Here is a 21,280-nt window from a genome sequence, read left to right on the forward strand (position 1 = left end):
CTGTTGGCCCTGTGCTCTGTCCCCTGGAACATAGGCGGCATCATCGGCACATGCCCACACAGGAGGCCCATGCCGTCACATACACACACTCACACATTCACACATGCACACACACACACACACACACACACTCACACACATACACACATATACACTTGCACATACACATACTCACACACCCTCACACACATACACATGTGCATTAACACACACACTTACACACATTCACACACACTCGCACATACATACACACATGCACAAACACATATACACAAGCATATACACACACGCGCGTGCACATACTTGCACATACACACACGCATGCACACACTTGCACACACTCACACACACATGCACACACATGAGACCCTCCAGCAGAAGCCCAGAGAAGCGGCTGCGTGGATGGCATTGGCCTCGTGTTGCAGAATAAGCTCGGACCAGATCTTGGCAGGGAAGCAGGTGAAAGGGACAATTCCACTTATTAATCAACTTTTTTGAGATATAATTTATATCAAATGAAAACCCATTTGGATGAGCCTTGACAAACGCCCGCACCATCACATCCAAGATACACAACAATTCATCACTCCGAAAAGCCTGACATTTTAGTAAAGAAACCATTTCTCAGAGTAGTTACAGGCTGGCCGCAAGGCCAAGGCTTTATCCGTCTGTGCCTCTGCCCCCTCCACACCCAGCATCCCCCACAGGGAATGTGCCCCTCCCCCACCATCACCACAATCGATGGCATATCACAGCGGAATCCACTCGGGTGCCTCCCAAGGGTGCGGACCATGCACGAGACCGTGCATTGAGCTCTAGTGCACACAGAATGGCCTCCTTTCCTAAACACCCCGTGGCCTCTGTCTGTCCGCCTTTCTGTCTGATTTTTATGTCTCCACAGTTTCAACTTTGTCAGAGCGCCTCGCAGTTGACACCACATAGGAGACTCACACCCCGAGTCCTTTTTACAAGGCTCTGGGGGAGGAACTGTGCCACCGAACTTGAAGAGTTTACCTACAGCTTTGCCCACTTTCAGTTCTGCTCCTGTCCTGCAATTGCTGCCATGCCTTCCTGTTGTGATGCTCTCTTTATCTTTCTGGAACCATGAGCTGAAATAAATTGTCTCCACAAGTTGCTTTGGATCAAGGTGTTTTAACACAGCAAGAGAAAGGTGACCAGCAAAGAGCTATTCAGCCCCTCCTTGAGCAGTGAGGGAAGGCCCCCCCCCGAGCCACGCCCCGAGCCACGCCCTCCCAGCAGAGTCCTTGGTGTTCAGGTTTGTCCACTCCTACAGCTCCCTAAGTACTTGAAATGGCGAGCATTCGTTCTCGTGTTGGCTTACCATCTATAAATCCTCTGTCTGTGGTGAGGTGTCTGGGTCTTCAGCTCATTTTTTATTTTTAAGTTTTTCTTTTTCGGTTTTTCGAGACAGGGTCTCTCTCTGTGTAGCCTTGACTGTCCTGGACTCGTTTTGTAGACCAGGCTGGCCTCGAACTCACAGCGACTCCACTGCCTCTGCCTCCCGAGTGGGATTAAAGGTGTGTGCCACCACACCTGGCCTTTTTAAAATTAGTTTCCCTTATCATTTTCTTTCTTATTAATTGAATGTGTTGACAATTGCTTTTTGCATTCATATATATGGGTGCATATATACACACACACATAATTTGTATGTAATATATTATATATATATATATATATATATATATATATATATATATATAAAATGAATTTTGATTACTCTCACTTCCTAACTCTTGGAATCTCCCTCCCACCCTGTCGTTCTCCATACGGGGAACTTATTTTCTTTCTTGGGACGGTAGTTCTCCCATGCATACCCTTTGCCCAGGTTGTATCCTGCTCTGGGCCTTTGAGTGTGTGATGTCTGTGAGAGACTGGTCTGGGAATTTGCCTGTTAGCCAGGGGGTGTCAGGGGTGGCCTCTCCACCCCAATCCCACACTTCAAACTCTAACCTTTGGACTTCCAGAGGGGGCGTTGTAGTGGGACTCTCAGGTGTCAGTAAGATGTAGTCAGGGAAGTCTGTGAAGTCTGTCAGAACGTCTGTGGTCTGTATGAACCCTGTACACACAGGTGAGCATCATGGGAGGAAGAGGGACGAGAGATGGTTCCCACAACCCCGGGAGTTCAAGGATGGCCAGCAAGCTGCCAATGTGAGAGAGAAGTCTGCAACAAACTCTTCTCCCACCCACCATGGAACAAGCCCTACTGATGCCTCCAGCTCAGGCCTCATCCTGCAGACTGTCATGGACACACTGCTGCTCTGTGAGCCGCCATCTGTGGGTCAGACTGCAGGGACACACTCCTGCAGCCTGGGCCATAGACCTGCAACAGCAGGATGCAAGGGCTGCCTGGGACAATGTTCTCAGCAACAGAATTGTTGTCTCGCACAAGAGGGCCAAGTCAGAATGGCACTGCTTTCACGCAAAGAGAGGGTTGGCAGCGGGTATGTCCTGCTCCAGGTACACACTCCTTTCTGGACTTTGCCCTGTCTTTCTGAGAGAAGCATGTCCTTGTAGTAAGTGACTGAGTGTGAGTGTTGAAACCTACCACAGCTGATGCTTCTTCAAAGGCTGATTGTTTGGCAGTCAAACCCTTCAAGGCCCAGGTCACCATCCCATTTCTAACCCTGAAAGAGAAGCTGGGCCTTGAGGAGAAGCTGGGCCATGAGGAGAAGCTGGGCCTTGAGGAGAAGCTGGGCCATGAGGAGAAGCTGGGCCTTGAACGCTTTTTCTGTGCTTATTCATCCTCCTGTGCCTTCATCCATTCCAGTCCCCAGAAGAAACCTTCTTTCTGAGGGAACACCAAGGTTTCCTCCCTTTCCCCTTCAGCAAAGTCTCTGTAGCTGGATGGTCAGGACCAGGACCATCCCACCACTAGTGCCGATGGATGCGTGACTGACATGGACCAGTTCTTCCTTTACTTGTATAGGTGCCTTGCTGTAATCCAACATGGCCAGTGGTGTTGAAGGATGTTTGCTGTGGGCTCAGAGCAAGGTTTTTCTTCTCTCCGTGAAACAAAATGGAGGGGAAGTTCTGACCATAGGGAGTCAGGTCTGTGTGTGTGTGGGGGGGGGGGAACCAAAGATGTCTCCCATCTGTACAGGACGCCTGGTGCAGCTGGCAGGAGGGGTAACCAGGACACCCATCCACAGCACCGAAACTTCAGGCCCTGCACTTCTGGCTTTATGTGTGTGTTTGATGTACTTTTCAGTGATCTTCTGTCGTTCCCAGTCAGAAGTGTCATTTTTCACAAGCTCAATTTCACAGAAGACGCAGAGCCTCAGGCAATGGCCCTCGTGGCTGCTGTCCGTGGTGCTGATGTTGCTGGCATCTGGGAGAGTTCAGCAGAAGGGATGGGGCGAGGAGAAGCCTCTGTCTTTCCTGCGAGGTCCTGTTTTGCAGTGTGGGACTCCAAAGCTGATCCATAAGGACTCTTGCACAGTGAGCCCAGACCCAGGAACAAACAAGTCCCCATCTCAGAATGGGTAGAACCCACCATGCAGGAAACTGTCTGCATTGTAGCCTCTCTCAGACACATCCAGACTGGCCTAAAAGCCTCAGGGCTCCTCCATGACCAGGCATAAGTATGTCATGTGGTGCATCCAATGCTCTGGCGGGCATGGCGGTGTGAGGAAAGGAGGCACAGGCTGTGGAAGCTCACCTCTGCATCAAAGCAAACCTGGCAGCTGTGCACAGAGACTCTAGAAGCCTGTGCGGCAATATCTTCCACCCTCCCCGACTCTCCCTGTTAGAGTCTTAAACAACAAGAACATACGGATTTGCAGCCCTGGATGCCTGGAGCCCCGGATCGAGGTCAGGGGAGGCTGAGGGGCTGCCCTCTGAGGCTGGAAGCAGGAGTCTACACAACACTTCCTGGTGGTCTTTGGCATCCCTTGGCTTGCAGAAGCATCATCCTCCATCTCAAGCAGTCCTTCTCCACTTCCACCTGTGTCCAAGAACACCAGTCGTGTCAGACCATAGCCTACCTTAACAGTCTCACTTTAGCTTGACCCCCTCTGCAAAGTCTCCAGGGAGATTAGGATGACGCCTTCTCCCCGGGACACTACCTGACCCAGGACACCTCCATGCTGAGAAGGAATGGGCACCGCGACCAGAAAATCCACAGGCCAAGAAAAGAAGGCACGCTGATGGCTGGCAGTGCAGCCAGGTGGGTGATGTTACTCAGAGTGAGAATCAAAGTGAGCTCCCCAAAGTAAGCATGCCCCCCCCCAATTCCTCCAGCAAACTGAACATACCATGGAGAGTGTCCTGAAGTGTGTAGGTGGCTGATGCAAAGATGGCAGACAGCCTTGTCCACACTCACCTTAGCCAGGAGCTCACGGCTTAGTCTCCCATGACACCCTCAACCGCCCAGCACATCCAACATGGCAGAAGAGGGAGGCTACCTGAGGGAGACAAGGGTCTGGGCCTCCTCTGTACATCTGCACGCAGCACCAGGGAGTGGACAACCCATGTGACAGGTGGATGAAACCACAGGGCCCAGAAGAACACACACCATGATATGTGTTAACAGGTGACAGGGGGACTCCAGGCTGAGTGACAGAAGCTCGCCTAAATTTAGCATTTTGATGAATAGCTGATCACAGAGGTGAACTCAGGCATCCCATGTCATCCAAGATGAAGAAGAAATGCCCAAAGGCTTCAGTGCCGCAACACCAGTGCTGTCAGAAGAAGGGAGCTGAGGAAGGGAAGAGAAATGGACCATCAGCTATTTGGAGAATTGAGGTGGGAGATTCACACAGAGATCGCAGTATGTGGCCACCCCAAACTGTGGCACCATTTCCAACCCCATTGGACAAGATGGAGGGGAAAAAAGACAGCAGAGAAAGAAAATAATCAGGGGGGCGGTGAGTGGATATCACGGGCTTAATCCATTTCACACCTTGCACTTCTGATAATAAAAAACAGCACAGTTATTACAGGGATTTAGAAAAACTGCCAGTGTGGAGTCTGGCACATCAGTAGATCGTTTGCCTAAGTTCTTGCTGAGAACCTGTGGAAATGTTTCCCTATTATAATTTTAAAATGCCATTAAAATGTTCACTGCTAAAAACACATGCAAAGAAAGATCTGGGGTTTCTGTCTCCTCTGTTTTGAGGAGAACTGGTGTCTCCAGGGACTTAAGTTAAGCGATGCCCCACTAACATGTTTGCTCACGGCGCCTGGCTCACATCTCTCACCCTCTCACGGAGCAGCTCTCACGGCAGGGACACTGGGCAGCGTTCATCACAAGACTCTAACACAAAACGTCAGATCAGCAGGCCACAGACGTTGCAGGCTCTGTGCTGCGGCCAGAGCGCAGAAGCACTCACTGGCCCTGGGGAAACTGGGGTCATTCATAAAACGGGGTGGACTCTGACCCAAGTATATCATAACAGCTAATGAAGAGACTGTTAGCATCCAGGAAGAGTTAGTGTTGGACCCTCCAGCCTGGCCAGGGTCCTGGAAACGTCCTGTGCAGGGGTCTGTGTGCCTCATGTGTTCAACCCCCTCACCTGCCACTCTTTACAGATCCTCAGAGACGAACACTGTCCAGCCTCGTCCCAGGATTCCCTGGGTAGTGAGGACAATTGTTTTCTCTTTGGATTTGTTAATTTTCTCCTTTACCAGAAACCCGCTTCATTTCTGTTTGTAGGCAAAGGCAGTTGGCTCCTGAGTGAGTTCAGGTGTTCGGTGTCAAGTTGGCACCTCAGCCGGTAGTGTCCTTTGCCAGCACAGCAGCTGGTCTGGCAGAATGTTCTGGGCATGCACCTTTGTTTTTCCAGGTGTTGGGGACAGGCATTCTCTCTCCTGCCTGCTCCCCCAGAAAGACGCCCACTTTCTCAGGTGAATCAGCATTGATTGCTGGATCCCAGAGATGCTGGGCACACAAGAAAGTCAATCTGGCTGGAGCTCCAGAACCTTCCAAAGGGAGCATGATTTCCACAAGGGCACATTCTCTCTAAGGGGCTATTTGTCATTCAAAGAGAAGACATGTGTCACTCATACACATTGATGGACTCCTGGACTGATCCTTAGAGGTCCTGCCAAGGGGTCCCCAAGATTCTCCCAACACACACAGCTCCTCCCATCATGCACCAGGTCCACTCCCAGCATGCATCATGTCAGTCAGCTGAGCTCCCATCATGCACCAGGTCAGCTCCACTCCCATCATGCATCATGTCAGTCAGCTGAATTCCCATCATGCACCAGGTCAGCTCCACTCCCATCATGCATATCCACTATTGTCATCATCCTCTCTGAGGTGGGACTGCTCAGTCAGATAAAAATGTCTCAGTTAAGCATCATTTGATAAATTTTAGTGTCCTGAAGAGGACAGGAGGCTGAGCCTTAGGTTTCACTCTCCTCCTAAGTGGCTTCCATCATCAGACCTCTTTGCCGCATGCATCTTCTCACGGGTCATCTTCTACAAAGTTCTGCTCCTGACCGTGACCTCCGAATCCTAGGAAGTGATGGGTAGGAGCTGAGGCCACGGGCACGGGGAGCAGAAAACCATGCTGACAAATCACCTATCCTGTGCACCAGAACCAGGTGATAAATGCACATAAACAACAAAAGCAAAAATAGCAACAGCACAGCAGTAAATGTGCTGCAAGGCTGTTCATAGCAGACACTCGCTGAGGGTCAGGCTTAGCCCAGGCGCAGCCTCCAAGGCACACATCTTCAATGGAGGCTTTGCCAAGGGGACAACTCAATCTTTGGCTTAATTTAGTCTTGTGACCATCGATTCTGCAAATGTCAGGCTAACTGGAAGCAAGGTCACCCAAGGCTTTTCTCTTTTCACCTGAGAGACAATGGAGCATCATTAGGATGGGATGACTGGTCATTCTGGAGAAATTGCCAGAAGTGGGGCAGAAGATGTGCAGTGATAGTTTCAACAAGGGACTGGACCCCTGTCCTCCTGTGTGTGTCCAGCACCTGGCTCAGTGATCGCAAACCCACAGCATCCTGGCCAGATGCCCCGAGAGTCCACAGCTAAGGGGTGTGGAATTAGTGCAGCGTGTCCTCAAAGCCGTGTTGATTAGAAGATTACTACCGAGCAAGTTCCATCTGCAGCTTCCCTCGTGGGTGGTTGAGAACCTGGCAGCCTCTAGAACAGCCGATACTACCATCCAAAACCTGGCCCATAGAGATCTGTTTGCTGCCCTGCCCACCAAGAGTCAGCCCAGCGCAGTCTCTCCACACAGCCTATCCCACAGATTATGGGCATGCCCGCACCTCCATTTTGAAAAATCTGCCCCAGCCCCGACAAGGGTTTCCACACCTTGCCAAACCATTATCAGTTTCTTCTGAGCCCAGTTCTCCCTGAGCACTGACTTGGCCTGACTTTACTGTCTTGCTAAACCAAGTTCTATAGGGGTCCCTCTGACCTCTGCTTGTATCACCAACCCCAGAGGCCACCACATTGGCCATGGTGGGGCAGTCCCTCTGTCCAACTCCAATCTCTCAGCTGCTGTGACATCACCTTCCCTTCCTCCTCCTCTATCCCTTCCCAGCATGTGACCAGTCGCTGTGAGTCCTAAGCACTGTGTTCTAGAACATCTCATCCCCTCTGTTCAAATGCACACTTGACCCAGGACACGCGAAGCAGCTCCATGGGCTGCATTCCACAGATCTGCTCAAGGGTCCACAGACTTACGGCCTGTCTCCTCCAGGAACTCGGGCTTGCACATCCAACTCCGTGAGTGCATTGGCATGTCCAATAATCTACCTAGACTAAACCAAAGGCACCACACTGGTTTCTTCCACATATTTATTTCAGCATTATTTCCATTCACGGGAGAACTACCTAGTTACCTAGTCAACAATATCCACCACGGGCTGAGCTACTGAGGACACTGTCATATGAGAGAGACAAAAATTCACTGCAGCATTGGAGCCCTCCCCACACACACACCTACTTCTTGAGGCCAGCAGCCTGAGACATGCAGTTTACAGACTGCGTTGCTGCCATTGTGGAGGGGATACTACAGACAAATAATGTGTAGAGGCCAGAGAGCTTGTTAAACACCACACAGTGTGCAGGGAAGCCCAGACTATGAGGAATGGTGCATCCCAAAATACTGATAGTGCTGAGGCTGGACAGTCCTGCACTATATCTGTCTACTCCCATCCCTTGGCTTCACACCCAATGCACACTCTGATCCCACAACCCCATCCTAGAGCACACATTTATTCTCTCCCATGTGGCCACCGCAACAGGTCCTCGGGATATTAGTGTTTTTCTTAGAAACAGGCCTGCTATTCTCACTGCTGGACACTATGTTGTTCATTTCCATGTCCGGAACAGTAACAGGAGCAACTATGTTATCGGTCTTCTACTAAAATCACAATCATCATCATCATCACATTGTCACCATCACTATCACCACCACCACCACCACAGCCATGACAACAACCATTACCAATAGTGTCACCATCATCACTACCACTGTTAGGATCATCATCACAGTCACAATCATCATCATCACCATTGTCACCATCACTACCACCATCACTATGACAACAACCATCACCAACAGTATCACCATCATCACTACCACTGCTAGGATCATCATCACAGTCACAGTCATCAATCATCTCCATTGTCACCATCACTACCACCATCACCATGACAATAACCATCACCAATAGTGTCACCATCATCACCACCACTGTTAGGATCATCATCACAGTCACAATCATCATCATCTCCATTGTCACCATCACTAACACCATCACCATGACAACAACCATCACCAATAGTGTCACCATCATCACCACCACTGTTAGGATCATCATCACAGTCACAGTCATCAATCATCTCCATTGTCACCATCACTACCACCATCACCATGACAACAACCATCACCAACAGTGTCACCATCATCACCACCATCACAGTCACAATTGTCATTATCATCACTATCATCATCTCCATCATTGTTATCACGTCACCTCGATAATTCTGAATACTGCATTAATGTCATAACTGCATCATCATCACCATCAGTCAAGTATTGACTCTATTCTAGGGTCTCACACACACACACACACACACACACACACACACACATGCACACACACACACACACACACACACACACACACACACGAGGCATTATTGATATAGTTTTAAGCTAACGCCCCAGGTTACATGCCTAGACTTAGGAATCCAGTACCTGATGGTGACAGATTCACCCTCTGTGACCTTTGGAGAAGTGGTTGCTTTAGCCTGGCTGCTCCTCACTTTCCTCACCTGCTGTGGGGGAGGAAGTGATAATCCTTACTTCACAGAGTTCTACATACAGCAGCTATCAACACACATGAAACAGTTAGTATGGAGCCTGGCATGGAGGGAAGACTTCAGTATGAAGCTTTACTCACCAGCCTAGAAAAGCAAGGAATCCGAGGCTCACAGAGGTTTTGTGTTTGTTGGAGACCCTATGGGAAGAGATCAACAGTGTCTTACAAGCACACAGGCTACCTCCTTCAAGCTCCAGGAAAAGCCTCCCCAAAGACGACAGAATGAGGACGTGAAGGGCAGCGGCACCTGCCAGCCACTTGCTTATTTGAATGAATAAGTGACAGTGCAGCAGCACCTGCCACCCAGCTCCTTGTATTTCCCAGAGATCTTAAGCACCCCAGAAGCGCAAAAGCCCAGAAACAGCCTCTAATTGTTTCTCCATCTTTAACCTTTCAGGCCTCCAGTCCCCGTCTCTGAGCTGCCTTCTCAGAACACTGTGGAATCTTCCCTCCTCCCCTCGCTCTCCCAGACAGCTCCCTAACCACCCCTTTCATCACACGCTGACCTCACACACCTGCTCTTGACCTCGCTGGCCCTGAGACCAGCCATTCCAGAAGTGATGAGAAGGCCAGGATGTGTGTGTGACATTTGCTTCCCTGTAAATTGGCTCACTGGCAAGGATGGTGAATTACCATGGGGGGAAAAAGTCGCTTAAAGTTCATATTTGATTATAGTATGGAAACAGATACGGTTAAAGGCCCTCGATAGCTGAGGGAGAGAAAATGTGATTATTGCAAGCAGCCAAGCATCTAAAGTCCCACAGAAGACCAGATCCCACCCCAGCCACCCTGAGGGCCCCAAATGTGTCTCTGAGAGCTATACGTAGGGCCATCCCACCTCAAAAACACATGCACTACTTGCTCACCATGTTCAGACTGCAAAGACTGCCCCATGTTCCGTTCTGACTCTACACACCTAGGGACATGCAGCTGGGGGGACCCTGTCAGCCGGGCAGCTGCTCTGCGGGTGTCATTGTTGAATCCTTTACCCTCCTGAGAGTTTACCCTGGGTCCCACGATGTGTGCTGCTTTCCTCCAGGTAGCGGCTCTCAGCATCTGCATTCCCACAATGCCGCTGAACAGTGCTCAGCTACACAGCAGGCAAATCACTCATCCCTCCCGACAATGACCACACAGCACTGGGGAGACTCGGAGACCTCCCAGCTCCTCGGGAGGCCACGTGAAGTTCACACGCATCCTCAGCAGATCCCAGATGGAAGAAGTTTGACAATCAAAAATCTCAAGGGAAAGCGGGGTCATCCTTGCTTCCTGGGCTCTGCCTCTCTCCATCCATGGCCCTCACCGTGTGCTAGACTCCTGCTTCTATGTCTAGGACTTACCGGATTCCTTTAGCATCTGCCTTCCTCCTGTCCCCATGGCTCTCGCGCCTCAGTAGGGTAATACCCATCCTCCCACACCCCTGCAGTGGCCGCCTGGACTCAGGTTTCAGGGTTCTTAAATTCTTCATTCACAGGTGACAGAAGCATGGGAGAATGGGGAAATAGAAGGATCCAGAGGGTCCTAGAACCTACAAGAAGAACATTATGATGGGCGGATCTGGGCCCAGGAGTTCTGCTCAAACTATGGCACCAGCCAAGGACAATATGTGCAGTAAACTTCAAACCCCTACCAAGATCTAACCAATGGACTGGACATTCTCCACAGTTGAGTGGAGAGTGGGGACTGATTTTCACACGAACTCTGGTGCCCCATATTTGACCATGTCCCCTGGATGGGGAGGCCTGGTGGCACTCAGAGGAAGGATAGCAGGCTACCAAGAAGAGACTTGATACCCATGAGCATATACAAGGGGAAGAGGTCCCCCTCAGTCACAGTCATAGGGGGAAGGGAGGGGAAAATGGGAGGGAGAGAGGAATACGAGGATACAAGGGATGGGATAACAATTGAGATGTAATATGAATAAATTAATAAAATATATTTTTAAAAAATCTTCATTCATGTAGCAAAGCCAGAGAGGCTTCCTAGAAATTCGGCCCAAACGCGGTGTCCCCTGAGAGTGAGGCGTCCACTGCTGGCCGTTGCCAAGGCATACTGTCCTTATGAGAAGGGCTGTTCAGTTTGCAGCGATGCCTCAGAACTTCTAAAGAGCCATGCCCTTGAAGCCAGCCCACCCACTGCCTCCTGTGGAGAGATGGAGCCTGACCCACAGGTTCTCAGTGAGTCAGCCTGTGTGGCCAGTCGGCCAGCACTAGCCAGTGAGATCTTGCTCCGAACCTAAATCTCACCTGCAAATTCTAACCTCATCTTTGTACACAAGTCTCACCTACAAGCTCAGACATCCCCTCGCAGCTCAGAGCTCACCTATGAACTTGAATGCTGCAGCTAGTGGCCTCCCTGGTCTAAGGAAAGGCCCCATGGGAAAAGGATCTGTGATGTCAGCCTGACCTGGTATTTCCTGAAAAGATGCTACACACAGGGAAAGAAAGGAAGGCATGCCTGCTGTCATCCTGAAATGGCTCCTGTGTGTGGAGAGGGCAGTGACCTGGGGTGTCTCATGGGCACAGCCCTCAGCTCAGATGTCCTATAGGTGACACAGCAGCCCACTAAGGTGGGGACAGGGACACCTGGGCCAGAGAGTGACCCCTGTCTGACAAGAGCAGCTTCCTACACTCTCCTACCACACAGTACCGTTGTCCTGAACAGAGCTGAGACTGAGACCTTTAACCCTGTGTTGTGGCCTTCTGGGACAGTGCTGGAGGCCAGCTGCAGAACAGGACCACCAAGCTGCCCACACAAGTTTCCTAGGGCTGCCATAATCAAACACCACAGTTGGGGCTTGAGCAGGGAAGGTCTCTCCTCACAGTCGGCTGGCCAGAAGCCCAAGGTTTGCGGACCAGGGTCATCCCAGAAGCCACAGCATAGCCAGCTGTGGCCACCCCCAGCTCCTGATAGCTGTTATCCTCAGATCCTTGGACTCTGGTAGAAACACTGCCTGAGCCCTGGCTCCATAGTTCATATCCGTCAGCACCTGCCCAGGCTCTGTCCCATGCCAGACGAATGGGGACTAGCAGGCCACAGTTAAGGTGCTGGGGGCAAGGCTGCTCCTGAACACCAGATGACGCGCGCACACACACACACACACACACACACACACACACACCCTGCTCATCCTGAAAACTGCAAGAAAAGAGACCAACTCCACTGGAATGCAATTAAAACAAGCTGTAGTAAGTACTCTCCGGGAAGATGGACACTGGCCTGTCCCACACCTGGAATTCCCGGAGAATGGCACTGCGTTAGGCTAACCAGGTGTTTACAAAGACAGAACCCATAAGGCTGTGGCGGGGGTCTTCCTGACATCATCCAATCAGGGGCAAGCAAACATCTGACGTACTTCCTGCCTCCATAGCCCTCCCTTCTGCCCGCGGGTAATCAAGCGCATCCTGTGCAGCTGGGGGCAACCAACCTTGTTTACTGAAGTGAAAACATGTGGCTTGTTACAAGACTAACAGCCCCAGCATTTAGGGACGTTATCTGGCCTTGGGCAAAGGGGGCTTACGGGTTAACTTTGGCCTTACAACCCGACTCCACCCTACCACCATGTCAGGGCTGTTTGTTTAGATTCATTTCCGGTATGCAGTATCGAAAAGCCTAAGTAGCAGAGACTCAAGCAAAAACATCTCTATCCCTGCCACCTTTCTCAGAGCTGTCCTGTGGCCTGCTGTGTGAGCTTGGTGAATGGCTTCCTTTCCCCCCCTTCCCCCCCCACCTCCCCTCACCCACCCACTTCCCCCCCCCCCCCCCGACCCATCAGTGATCTCCTACGCCTCTTCTCCCCCACAGGCCTTAGGTGGGTCCTACTGTTGTTGTTTCACTAAGCAGTCTTATGGTGAAACCTCCTCCTAAATGTGCTTACATCCGTAGAGCCCTGCTGTTCTCAGCTCTGCTCTGAGAAGCCTCCTTTTTGAAGTGGGCAGTGGGGGAACGCAGAGACTCCTATCTGGTCAGAGTGACATATTTAAGTGGCCGTGAACGCGCAGCCATCGATGAATCATCTATATGAACTACCGTCCCCTCTCCAGGGCTCTGGCAACATCACTGACGAGTGGGCGGAAAGGATGTGCTTGCAGGTAGAGGGAGAGAGGAGCTGTGAACTGACTTCTAGGCGCACGGCTGCGGCTGCACACACTGCCTCACTGAGGCTGCAGTTCCCCTCAGGGCAGGCCACCCAGAATCACAGCAAGACTGTGGGAGAGACCACCCCTAGCTGAGGAGCTGCTGGAAGCTAGCGGCTTCTGCATGAGGAAGAACCCTTCTCACTTAGGGACAGCCCAGTGGATGGCCCTCAAAGTGCATAAGGACCACTAGTCAGGCCCAAGGATTATTGGTAACAATAAAATGAGGACATGGATTTGGGGGCACAGGGTGGGGGACCTAGGGAAATTAGAGGAGAAAGTAAGCAATGTGCATGACCAAAATACATTGGATAAATGCACATATTTTTCAAAGAATAAATTTTAAAAAAATACCGTGTTTTAAAGCTTAACTTTTCCCAACAGGACCTCACAGCTCAAAACTGCTGTTCGAGTGAATGCCTTGTCACCAGGGATACAAAAGGAGGCATTGAAGAAATGTGCCCACATTTCCATTTGTGCTGCTTAGTTTTTGGCCAACCTGATGCTCGCTAAGGTCATCTGGGAAGAGGGAACCTCACTTGAGAAAATGCCTGCGCAAGTCTGCGGGACATTTCACTTATCGACAGTGCAAGCCGAAGTAAATCCTCTCTTCCCAAGTCACTTTCGGTCACGTGGCATTTATCACAGCACCAGGGAACAAAATAGGACAGCCATTTAATGTCACCTCCCAGAAATCCCGTAGCTACCTAGAGTCCACGACCTGTATCTAGCTACGAGACAAGCTGAGCAACATATTTGTTTTAGGCTATCCTGTCCAACTCAAACTTGGAGGGTCCCGTCGTTAAGGAAGAAGGGCACAACAGCACTACAGCTCAGAGACACAACTACAAGGCAGCAATTAAGTCGGTGGATCAGCTCATTAAAGATTTAATAAACCCTAGCTGAGATGTTTACGTCAGCACTGACATGGATCAACAGTATAGCTAAAATATTTTTAAAGTGCGTGAAGGAGCTTAGCCTGAGAGGAAGATGCTGTTAGATTCCTGTGGAGGTGGGGTCAGTATGGATCCTCTCAGGACAGCCCAGTCCCCTGAGCCCAGGCTGGGAAAGTAGGGCAGACCCAGAGCCACAGGGGAGCCGAGCTCAGACATGTTCCCCCCCCCCCCCGCCCACTCTCATGTACTTAGGAGGAAATGGATGCACAGTGATTGAAGGTGCCACAGACGCCAGGGTGGCATCTAGGTCACCTCCCCACTGGTACCTCCTAACCATGTATGAACAGAGACTTCGGCCAGTGGTGGGACCAGGCCAGTTGGTGCCCCTGAGTCACAGAGGGAGCCAGTAGAGACACTTTGCTGAAAACACTTCACACACAGAGCGCGCCCCAGTGCTACAACAAGGGGCTTTAGCTGTATTAACTCCCCCTCACCCCGTTGTGACCCTTGGCTTGATTAAGTCCTGTGATATCACCCTTGAAAATAAATTCCCAGAGAGCACCACCCTCCCCAGCCTGGCTCTGCGAGAAGAGAAGTGGGTTTTGCAGAGAGAGAGAGAGAGAGAGGCCGGGTTAAGCCCGCGGAACGAGGACTTAAAAGGCTCCCAAGAGCTTCCAGCAAACAGCCCGAGGATGTCACCCAGCACGGCCCTGGACCAGAAGCCTGAGCAAAATCAATACTGACTCAAAGGGCAGGCTGAGCCTGGATTAGCCCAATTGCCAGCTCCGTTGAGCAGAGCCCAGACTCTCATGTTTTCTCGAAATCAGGAAAGAGATGACAAGCCTTGGCATTATTAGCAGGGCACCTGAGCCACCTCAAGCCAAATTCGCGTCCCACGGGTGCAGGCTAGCTCTCGCGGGAAACAGGAGCTGCTCACTGTGACAAGAAGTGTGTCTGCATGCGCACGAGCTGTGGTCCAGGGGCTCTGTTCTCCTTCCTAGAACCTCACTAGGTCTGAGACGAGATTAAAGGAGTCGTCAGAGCCTGGAAGTAAGAAGAAAGGCATTCAGCGCTTGTATTCAAATCTCTTTTGAGGCGGGAAGCCTTCTGTCCTGTCCCACCCTGTGAGGTCAGCAGTGACCCTGGAGAGTAGCCTCGCTTTATCATAGCCCTCTCCGCACTCCTCCATCTATCCCTGCCGCTAGTCACTCAAATGTCACCTCTAGGCTTGGTGACCACAGTCCTGTCATCATGCCTAGGGAGAGCACCATGGAGCTGGGGGCTGTCGGAAGCCCCAGTTGTCTTCCAGAGTGGTCTATAACAAAACACCACGAGGAGGAGCAAGGTTCCATGGTTTGGAAGTTGGAGATGGAGCTCAAGGTGCCCCAGGTCACACCCTTGCTACCCTCAGGAGCATCCTCCTGCCCTGTCCAGCTCCCAGTGGCTGTCTCACAGCTTGCCTGGGGTTTGGGTAAGTCCAGCCTTTACCCTCATCTCCACAAAACCCTTCATTTCAGTATCTTGCCGGAGCCTCTCCTCTCTTGTCCCTTATAAGGACACTAGCCATCAGGTTAGAGCCATCTGGGCTATGGAAGCTGGCTTCATCTCAGGAGGTAGGGTCTTACTCCCCAGTTTGCCTGGAAATCAGCCTTGAGGTGATGGGTAAGATGTAAGAGGTAAAAATTCAAAACAAAACAAAATGGGAAGGGGGATGAATAAAAGCTGGAGCCCTAGAACTCATTCTGGAACATTCTGACACCAAATGAGGCAACATGGAGCACAGTGGGAAGTGGGCATCTGTGCTTGTTTAATGTTTAATATTTAACGTGTTGCACTGTAGACCCTGCATCCAATGAGAAAATCCAGAAGGAAAAAAAAAACACACACACAGGAAACAAAACTGGAAGAGAAAGTTATTTACAACTGATGCCAAACCCTACCCTACAAAACAATTGTGACTAGCCTGGGCTAAGCGCTAAGAGTCTTCTTTTTAAACTAAGGGTATAAGTAAGTGACCTGAGGCTGTGCAGGAAGAAGGGTGGGGCCAGTGTCCACAGCACTCAGTTGTAGCACTATAGCTGCGGAAAAAGCCAAGAAGGTCCCAGGCCCCACCAGCTCTAACTGCCCATCCAAGTAACCTGAGGCTGATGATGCCACTCCGACTGGATGTTTCCAGTGACCTTGTGGTGGGAGGGGGCCGGACTCACTGCACTTTTTTACTTCAAGTGCTTGGTCAATGGCCACATCATTTTGTCACCCTTCATCATTCATGGACCTTTTTTGTGCAGATCCCCAAGCCCTGGCTTGTGGGTAGACAGCGGTGGCAGGACGGAGTGGGGGTGGGAGGTTCCTGCGGTCAGCCAATGAATGAGCAGGAACCTGGAACACACAACACAGGGTCTGGATCAGCAACAGCGCCCGATGCTTTTCTGTTGCTGTACGAATACCACGGCCAACGCAACTTACAGATGAATTTATTTGCACTTAAAGTCCCAGAGGGTTAGAGTCCATGATGGTGGAGCAGAAGGTAGCAGATGTGGTGGACGGGGCTTGAACCACAAGCGTGAGATGCAGAGATAGCAAACTAGAAACAGCATGAGTCCTTAAATTAATAAACAAAAACAAAAACACTGCCTCCTCCAACAAGGCTTCCTTTATAAGCTTCCCAGACAGCGCCACCAACTGGGGACCAAGTATTCAAATGTCTGAACCTTCTAGGGGACAGTCTCCTTCAAAGCACAAGAGAGGACATGAGGGGTCTAGGGAACCTGTATCCACCACCCACTGGGGGGCAGTACCACGGGTCCCCAGCTCTGTGGACCAGGCGACGGGCTCGGTGGTCAGGGTCTGAGCGTTAGGGAAAGTGCCTTGGCGTCCTTCAGGGGAGACAGGTGAGCCCCAGATGGGAAGAGCATGTGCTCAGCTGAGCACTTTGTTTCCTACACTTTTTGACACTGGCAAAGGGGAGGGTTCAACACAGTTGGAGATGTAGTTGGACCGAGTGACACGGGAAAGCTAGAGACTGTTTGCAGAGTCTGTACTGTCTTTCTCATCACTTGCTGTCATCCAACCTAAGCACCAGGCAGGGGTAAACAGCAAAATCTTTGGTTTGGGGTCATGCACCCCGATCTGAGATGGCAGCCAAGCCAGCCCCTCAGGCTCTTTCACCCCTGTCTAGTACACTCCTCAGCCCACCCAACAGATCAGTCTTGGGTCTGAGAGTCCCGCCCCCAGTGCATAGAACCATCCCATCAGTGCTCAGGACACGTTGGATTAGGAACAGATGCTGGGCACCCCCAGACCTTTCTGTTCCACATTCTACCAACAGAGACATCCTAAGACGTGTCTCCTAGATTCCCCCACTCAGGAAGCCCCCTGTCCACTTAACCACGTTAACGCCATTTTCTTTCACAGTGACCCCATCAGAACAGGGGCTTGTCTAATCACAGGCACAATGCATTTTAATGATAATTACAGGCTTCCTGGGATGTAGCAGACCTCATTTCATGCATGGGTACCCTTTAAACACTGCAGGGAGGGGGGAACCCTGCCCCCATTCCATTTGGCAAACCTTGGGGTGAACGGAAACGTCATGCAATGGAAAAGAATTTGAGGCGTATGAGGTGCGTCTTCACCACCATGAAGAATTCTGTTTAAACACAGTCGTGCTTGGTGAGTTCTGCCCTGTCGGTATCCTCTGACAAGGAAGCTCACCAGACGTGAGGCTCCTGTGATGCCAGGGACCGGAGTAGATCAAAGTATCCTGATGTGGCCTGGGACTCTCATTGGTCCCACTTTCAGATGAAAAGTGCCAGCCAGTCCCTGCGCCCCCTAAAAACCCAACAATTATCCAACAGGGCACGGAACATGGAGAGCACATAGGTAAAGCAATGGGACCTCTACCTAGGGGTGTGAATGTCAAATTCTCTTCGTGAGCTTTAACACCATAGCAAGAAACCCAAAGGAAGAGGACTGCAAAACAACAGAACTGCATCCCTCAGTTATGGGGTCAGATGTCTGAGACCCAGAACTGGGCGGGCCACGCCCCCTGACCGTTCCTTCCTGCCAACCCCAGCCATCTTCACACCCCTCGCTCTACAGCTGCAGCACAGCACCACTGGCTGCTCTGTCTTCTCCCTTCGATGTACAGGGACCATCCCTTTGTCAGGATGTCGCTAACCTGCGTGGCTTTCTCTATAGTGAACTGGCTTCCAGAGGCATCATAGTCCCAGGTCCTGCAAGGGCTGGGACCTTTTGAGCCACAGCATGAGTGAGAAGAGGCCCTTGGTGCCATTGTTGGTGCTGACAGGAAGATTCAGGTCCATGCGAGTTGGAGATGAGGTGTCCAACAACAGAGCAGACTGGCTAGTGCGGCTGCCAGCCCAGGAGTGCCAAGAACTCCGTGTCCCCTGGGAGCGTGGAGGGCTATGCCAACCCCAGGAACTGTGGAGAGTCCAGGACCACCGAAGACCACATGAAACCCCTACACACACGCACACACGCACACGCGCGCACACACACACACACACACACCTATGGTAAGTTATACACTAAAATACACAAACATTTAGTTAGCTCTTAACACTTCATTTACTGTAAAATAAAACCCTACTTTGTGGGTCTCCAGGACCCTTCATGACCAGGTGCCTGCCCAGCCTCAGGGGCCACACTGGGCTTGTCTCACTTCGGGCAGGGGCGGGGTTGTGGGGGGGGGAGGGTGGTTTCTCATCTGTTCTCAGCCCAGCAAACTCCAGTTCCTCCTCCTCCTCCTCCTTCTCCTCCTCCTCTTCCTCTTCTTCCTCTCCCTCTTCCTCTTCCTCCTCCTTTCTCCCCCCTCTCTGTCTCTCTCTGTCTCTGTCTCTCTCTGTTTGTCTGTCTGTCTGTCTGTCTGTCTCTCTCTCTCTCTCTCTCTCTCTCTCTCTCTCTCTCTCACACACATACACACACACACATTTTCAGTCATGAAAATCTTAAAATCATGAAAAAATACCAGTATATCATGCATTCATATATGCACCTACGTCCTGTGTGAACCCCTCCCTCATTTGAGGTACTTCAGACCTTTATTATTAGATGACAGATATAGAGATAACCGACATGGGGTACACATGTAGATGGGTAGAGATGGGGTGCATATAGATACAGATAGATGATAAGGAGATACAGATAAATAGAGATGAAAGAGATACACAGGGGGCAGGAATGTAGATACAAATAGATTTGAGCCAGGGTCTCACTATGTAGCCCCAGCTGGTCTAGATCACTATGAGGACCAGAATGGCCTTGAACTTACATAGATCCACCTGTCTTTCCCTCTGACTCCCTGGTTGGGTGCTTGATTAAAGGCATGCTGTGTGCATGAGCTACCACACCTGGCCAGACATTGGTTTTGTTTTAACTAATGCATCATGGGTAACAGTTAGAAATCCCATATCCAACTCACTGCCCCACCTCTACTCCCTCCTGGCACCTTCCATAAACACATGTGCACGCGCACACACACACACACACACACACACACACACACACACACACACACGTCTCTACATATGGTGCTGTATAAGCCTCCACAAATAATGCGGTATCATATAAGTAAAGGTACCACCGTGAGGCCCATCCAGCTTGACAGACATTGGTGTCCTCGATATGATTTTAGCTGTGGTGTGCTAGCCCGCTGTGGGATGGCCATCATAGGTTTTCCTACCCCACCTCTACCCCAACACCCCAATCCCTGTGCCCTTCTCAGGTCGGCATACCGTCACCTCATCTCCCATGTCAGCCTCAAGGCACCAATACTGCTGTGGGGTCTGCGTGTGACATCTCAGCAGCAGGCGGCCTGGTGTCTCTCTAAGTTAAGTGTCTCAGCCACGTGCTGGGGGCACAGACCGTGACTCATTTGGTTTAGCTGAGTATTGGGATGCTCTCCTCGAGCTCGTAGCAACGTACACTCCCGGCAGCAACCTGCTCCTCCCTGCATTTATGTGCCCACCTGCCGGATGCAGCATTCTGGAGACACCTCTGCATGACGACCACATACAGACCGAGCCTAGAGACAAGTCGCCTGGCTCTGTCCCCAAACCATGTGGGTTGACTTGGCCTGTGTTAAGCTAATCTGTGCTGCGGTTTCCCCATCTGAAATAACTGATAAAGTTAAAACACACACACACATACATACACACACATATACACACACACATGAGCACAGCCATGTGTACATGTAGCTAGACATCTGTGTAAGAGTACACATGAGACGTCCAGTGCAGATGCAGGAACGCACACAGGTACAGACACAGCCATAGATAGATGACCAGGTGCCAGCACAGATATGTGCCAGGGTTATATAGACATGCATGAGCCAGTGTGGACAAGTTGTGCTCCAGGCTAGTTCCCACTATGGGAGTATGTTGTAGCACTTTCTACCTGCTAGACGCATTTACTGATTTAAGCACTCAGGATCCCACAGTTGGCCTGCTGCCAGCTTCTCGGAACACACCAGGGTGTGAAGGAACACATGTGCCTTTGTCAAGCACTTCAGAGGAAGGCAGGGTGCTGCCAGGGCCCGGCTTCAGCCAGGGTGCACAGCCCGGCCCATGACCCCAGCTCAGGCTTCCTGACACTTCTGTGCAGTCATGTGACACATGATGTTGTAACCCAAGATCTCACACGGAGAGCCTGGGTAGCCATTCCACCACCTGAGCCTGGGTCTGTCTCTCCATCACGTCCTCCCTCCTCATATATGGCTGTGCTGGTCCCCAGCCCTCCGTCCTCCCCCTGAGGCTGGTGCTCAGGTGGCTTTTCCATCACTCCGCGTGGCAGCTCCTCATGTTCAGCCACCATTGCCACCAGGTAATGACCGTCATTATGTGATCGCCCCATCGCTGGGCTGCCGATTTGTCATTGTTAGCATTTATGAAGTACCTG

This window comes from Acomys minous (genome assembly GCF_964271855.1).
Source record: "Acomys minous genome assembly, chromosome: 6".
NCBI classification, from domain to species: Eukaryota; Metazoa; Chordata; class Mammalia; order Rodentia; family Muridae; genus Acomys; species Acomys minous.